Here is a 6,201-nt window from a genome sequence, read left to right as displayed (position 1 = left end):
TCATCCAGGAGGTCACAAAAGAGCCCAGAACAACATCTAAAGAACTGCAGGTATGATTTCAATTCAATTCAATTCAATTTTATTTATATAGCGCCAAATCACAATAAAAGTCGCCTCAAGTTGCTTCATAGATACAGAGAAAAACCCAACAATCATATGACCCCCTATGAGCAGCACTTTGGCGACAGTGGGAAGGAAAAACTCCCTTTTAACAGGAAGAAACCTCCAGCAGAACCAGGCTCAGGGAGGGGCGGGGCCATCTGCTGTGATTGGTTGGGGTGAGAGAAGGAAGACAGGATAAAGACATGCTGTGGAAGAGAGACAGAGGTTAATAACAGATATGATTCAATACAGAGAGGTCTGTTAACACATAGTGAGTGAGAAAGGTGACTGGAAAGGAAAAACTCAATGCATCATGGGAATCCCCCGGCAGCCTACGTCTATTGCAGCATAACTAAGGGAGGATTCAGGGTCACCTGGTCCAGCCCTAACTATATGCTTTAGCAAAAAGGAAAGTTTGAAGCCTAATCTTAAAAGTAGAGATAGCGTCTGTCTCCTGAATGGTAAATGGTAAATGGTAAATGGACTGATTCTTATATAGCGCTTTTCTACTCTCTCGGAGTACTCAAAGCGCTCGATCCAAACTGGAAGCTGGTTCCACAGAAGAGGGGCCTGAAAACTGAAGGCTCTCCCTCCCATTCTACTTTTAAATACTCTAGGAACAACAAGTAGGCCTGCAGAGCGAGAGCGAAGTGCTCTAATAGGGTGATATGGTACTACAAGGTCATTAAGATAAGATGGGGCCTGATTATTTAAGACCTTGTATGTGAGGAGCAGGATTTTGAATTCTGACTGCATTCAGTTAATGCACCAATGACACCAAAGAGAAAATCACTGCGGACCTAGAAGAACATCTTGATGATTCCCAGGACTTCTGGAGAATATTTTGTACAAAAAGATTTCAAACTTTGAAAGTTGAAGGTTTGAGTCTCTTACGCCTGACATAAAAAGAAAATTACACCAACAGTCACACATGGTGGTGGTAGTGTGGTGGTCTGTGGCTGCTTTGCTGCTTCAGGGTCTGGACGACTTCCTGCAATGGTTGGAACCACGAGTCCTGCTTTATACCTGAAAATCCTGAAGGAGTGTTTAAGTCCATGAAGCTCCAACGCACTTGGACTATGCAGCAGGAATAGAAACAAAAAAAATTATAAAAAAAGGGGTGGGTGTGGCCTGGTCAATGTCTTGATAGATGACTGAAATGCTTTGTCAACGTATAAACAAACTATTCTTCCTTCAGATTGGCTGAATTAAAAGAATTTAGCAAAATTCCTCCACAGCGACGTGACAGACCCACTGCAAACTAGTTATTACGTTAGGGTAAGGGTTAACCCTAGCCCTGGTTTAAAAAGTAACATGACTGTGTGGTCATGTTACCACAATGAGAAGTTAGTCATGTGGTAACATAGGGCTTGCAATAAGTTTAACACCCATTGCTAGTTTTTACTGTCAAGGTGTCAAAGGTTCTCCGCTCCTCAGTTACACCATGCCAACAGAATACAGTCATCATTTGTTTGTCCTCCCACAAACAGTAAAAAAACTGTAAAAAGTACACATTCAATTATTTATATATGTCAAGCCCTCTCCTGTACAATTCCCAAAATGAAAACCTCCCAGTGTGACTTCTACGACCAGGCTGGAGGACAATTAGTTACAATTTGTCCAGTAAACAAACCATGTATGTAACTGATCAGACATCTCTGTTCAGTGAGTCTCAACATATACACAGCAAACAATTTGATTGATTGATTGATTGATTGATTGATTGATCGATTGATTGATTGATTGATCCATCGATCGATCATACTTTATTCATCCCGAGGGAAATTTGCTTTGTAGCCGATGGCTGGTCACTAGTGGACCTTCCAGGCTCCAGGTACCGAGGTAACAATCAAATGCATTTACCACCTGTCATATGTCAGTCGGTACTATTCTGTTCTCGCACTTGTCATCACTTCAAACACACCTCTGAGCTGTGAGATCACCAGCAGATATTTAGCCCCGCATGGTGACTGCTTTAAATAAGACGAGCGCAGAAGCTTTGTCTGGCAGACATCATTTTTTTGGCCGAGCAGGATGAAGTTGGACAGAAGTAGATGGACTGTGTGGGTATTATCACTGTGTGAGGCCTGAGCAGCAGACTGTGCCAGAGTGTGTCTGGCAGCTTCATCACAGGCTTGGGAAGTGAACAATCTGCAGTGTGACTGTTGTGATTTATACAGAACAGCTGTCGAGGGGGGGTCCAATCAGAGCATAAGCAGCCAGTCACTTTCAGCAAACAGACAAAGACCTATTTATTTTGTTGTGTTCTCTGTTGCAGATGGATGTGCTTTCTGACGAGCTCCAAATACTGCAGCCCGTCTCTAAAAGACAGAGAGAGCTGGAGCAAGAGACTTCAGGGGGAAGGAAAGAAAAGGGAGAGAGCAAGACGTGGAATCCCAGGCCGGCACCAGTCTTTATTAGCGGTGTCCCAGTAATATAACCACCTCTCAGAGGACAGCCATAGAATTTCCTGTTCCTTCCAAATCTCGGCCAGAAATGAGGCCATCGTTACCTCTGGTGAGGAGAAACCCTGCTGCAGCCTGGAGAGAGAAAAACAGACTGAGCCAGGCTGGCTTCACACCAGACCTGCAGCCCCGCAGCACGGGCAGGAAGCTGTGATTTCATTAGCATTGTACCACGATGGCTTTATCAGCTTCCACTCCAGGTCAAATATGCAGTGTCTCAGCTTCTTTGTCTGTGTGCAGTATCAATCTGCACTGTAAACCATTATTTGTGGAGGCACACAGGCATTTCCTAAATAAACTGCATTTTTTCTTTTCAATCTGAGGTTTTTAATGCCCTTAAGAGCAGTGGAGTAAAAACATACCAGCTTTAACCCTTTAAGACCAACCATAGAACCAAGTCCACCAGAGCTTATATTATATGTTTACATGCTGTGGAGACATTTTTGGGAGCATTTCAAGTTGCTATACATCAATACAACCATTATAGCCCAAATTTTAATAATATGTCTGCATTAAGTGCATAGTAATTACATAAATTGCAAAAAAGTGCGTTTTTGTTTTTTTAACATATATTTCTAGTTAGAGAAATTTAAGAGGCTTATCCCTCATAACTGTAAATACAAAAAAGTTGCACAAAATAGTTTCCCACCACAGGAAATTTATTTTGAGTGCCTTCATAGTTTTATTTTTGAAATACACCAATTTTTATATACTGCAGGAAAAACGAAAATAAATATTATAATGCAAATTTGCAAAAAACCAGCATATGCATCAAAATAAACTATTTCCAGCAGTGCAATATGAGTCCTAAGCATCCCAGAAACGACACAGAAAGTCATAAAGTCAAACATAACTTTTAAAAACACCAGTATAGGCTCATGAGGCCCTGATGGTAAAAAAAAAAAAAAAAACTACATTTCCGCGAAAATGACGTCACTTCCGGTTTCGGCAGGTCATGGCGGACATGCAAAAGTTTGCGCTGACGTCTATTCCAAGTAGGAAGTGTTATGAACAGCTGATCAGATCAGCAAAGCGTGTTTCTGGAATATTATGTTTGTGTTGCTGCAAGTGCTTTTTATGCAGTTTTTGCAAAGCTATATGTGGAAGGAAACTGTGACCGAGGACAAGCTGATGGCATAAGATGTAAGTACAACTCCTCCGGTTTCATATGCAAAAACAATTATTGTGCTAACTTACGTGGTTGCAGAGCTACCGGGATTTAAAAATAGTTACGCAAAACAGAGCGTGCCCGCTCTGACCGGTTTTAACGGGTTAATTGGTAATTGAAATCTAGGATCTGTATCAGAGAACAGGGCTAAAGGTGACCAGCACAAACAGGCCTCGACAAGCAAGGAGCCAGCAAATGGACAAGTCCTCCAACGCCCACATTCTCAAAAACAGTTCACGTTTTGGCTTTGCACTATCTGCACTGACATAAGAATGAGACAGTAGCATGGGAACATAGGATGAACTAACTGCCTGTGAATCATGCAGAGACCCAGAATAAACAGAGACCTGCAAACATCTGTGGTTCTGACCACAGTGGGTGCTACGCAGTGACAGTCAGGTTGTTTCACACACATGGCTGATACACTCATCCCTCTTGTTAGACCTACAGAGCACCACAGGATCATGATGGGTAACTTTTATATCCCTTGTTATGACGTCACCAGTAGTTACGGTTACGTCAGCACCTGGATGTCAGGTGGATGGTGTAGTCAATCATGTATTTAGAAATTCTGTGAGTAAAATGTTTCTAAACTCTCGAGTTTTGCTCGTTTTTTGGTGTTTGTTCTATTTGCATCTGAGTACATGGCAAACCCTGTTGTTTCAGTGGTTTTTCCCCATATTATAAATGGCTGAGTGCTGTATCTGTTTGGCACACAGACCCAAGAGATCTGCATGCTCAGGGACAGGAAAATCATTAATCCATCTCCTGCTGAAACCTGAGAGCTGCAAGGTCCAATGGCACAATACCTCAGCCTAAATCTCTGCACTCACTCACTCAACCAATTACCCATATATCAAGATTAGAGCATTTATAAAGAGAAGGAAGTCTGAATCAAACACTGCCAGCACTATTTCCTCTCATTATCCTGCTGTAAAACGAGCCTGCTCATTGGATATTTTTCTGCCCCCAGGGTCAGGAGATCTTTCCAGGACTTTCCAGCCAGTTAAAGCTCCTCGGTGCTGTGGCATTCTCCCTGATTCACGAGTAGATGAACAGCATGTACAATACCTCAAAAATGTCCACTGCTTAGTTTGGAAACATGTGCTGGGTAAGCAGTTAGAAAGTGTTCCAGCGCTCTGGTCAGGCTGTATGGTTTTAAGCTGTTTTGCTCCAGTCTGCCCACTAGTTTAACTAGTTTATATGCCTTGAATTTGTAGTTACTTTCAAGCTGGTTGACTTTTTCGTGGCACAGGATTATAGCACAGGTCATCCATGAATTGGAAGGATGGTGGTTGAATCCCAGGCTGCTCCAGTCTGCAGGCCCGACTCGCTACCTGATGCATTCTCATTTTATTCAAATACAAAGTGACAAAAGCTTTTGGGTGAATGAGATATGTTATATAGTGTTTTGCATGCTCAAGTAGAGCATAAAGAACCAGATCATTATTTACATTTTTCTGCTAATACACATAAATTATGTTTTGTGAATAATGGTGTCTGATCTGGATAATTCAGCCTTATGATGGGATCTGAAAACACGATTTTGCTGCCATGATGCCAGGTCTCTCTCTTGGAAATGAGATTTTTAATCTCAATTAGATTTTTACCTGATCTCCTCCATACCTGCTTCATGCCCTGGAGGAAGGGGCTGTGGCCCCCCCACACTCTCTAGCAGATCATTACATGAAGGAACCGTTTATTCTAGTACTCTCATTTTCTTCTGCTTGTTTTCTTTTTTCTTTCTCAACAGGTGATCCAGGTGATCGATGTATTTTTTTTTTGTCTGCTTATTCTGTTGGTTTTTGTTTTTTGCCCTTCTCCCCCGTCCCTCTTCTCAGCTGTTTTTCTTTCCCTCTTTCTTTCTCCCAGTCAAGTCTGTCCCGTATTCAGCAAGTGAAAATAAAATAAACAATAAAAGGTGAATCAAATGGACCATTACGGCAAATCTGGGATGGTCAATTTGGTAAAGAAAAAAAAAATAGATTTTTACCTGGATAAATAAAGGACTAAAAAACAATTTAAAAAATGAGCTATTATAACTCGAACGAACTCAGCCAGGATGAAGACCCCAGGACCAAGTAACTCTCCACATGATGTTTGCACATCCAGTAGGTATCTAATGACAGCGTCAGCAACAGTTCAGTTCAGTTTAGTTGATATAATATACACATCATATATATACCCATTTACAACAACAGTCACCTCAAGTTTTACTTAAGCAAACAGGAAACAGAACCACGGTGTGCTCTGTGATATATTTCCCATTTTCTGGGTTCATGTTTGTCACACTTTCAGGTCATGAAACAAATTTTAGACAAAGTAAATGCAAAATGCAATTTTTAAATGATGACAAACCTTACTGATTGCTTATTGTCATTGTTTGACAAATATGCAAAAAAGCAAATCATGAAGAAGGCAAATAGTTTCCCAGCTTTGTATAAAACATGTTTAAAGAGGCACATA

This window comes from Neolamprologus brichardi, unplaced genomic scaffold (genome assembly GCF_056152115.1).
Source record: "Neolamprologus brichardi isolate AB-2024 unplaced genomic scaffold, ASM5615211v1 NODE_ptg000008l+_length_2720982_cov_1, whole genome shotgun sequence".
Lineage (NCBI taxonomy): Eukaryota > Metazoa > Chordata > Actinopteri > Cichliformes > Cichlidae > Neolamprologus > Neolamprologus brichardi.
This window is presented reverse-complemented; position numbering follows the sequence as displayed.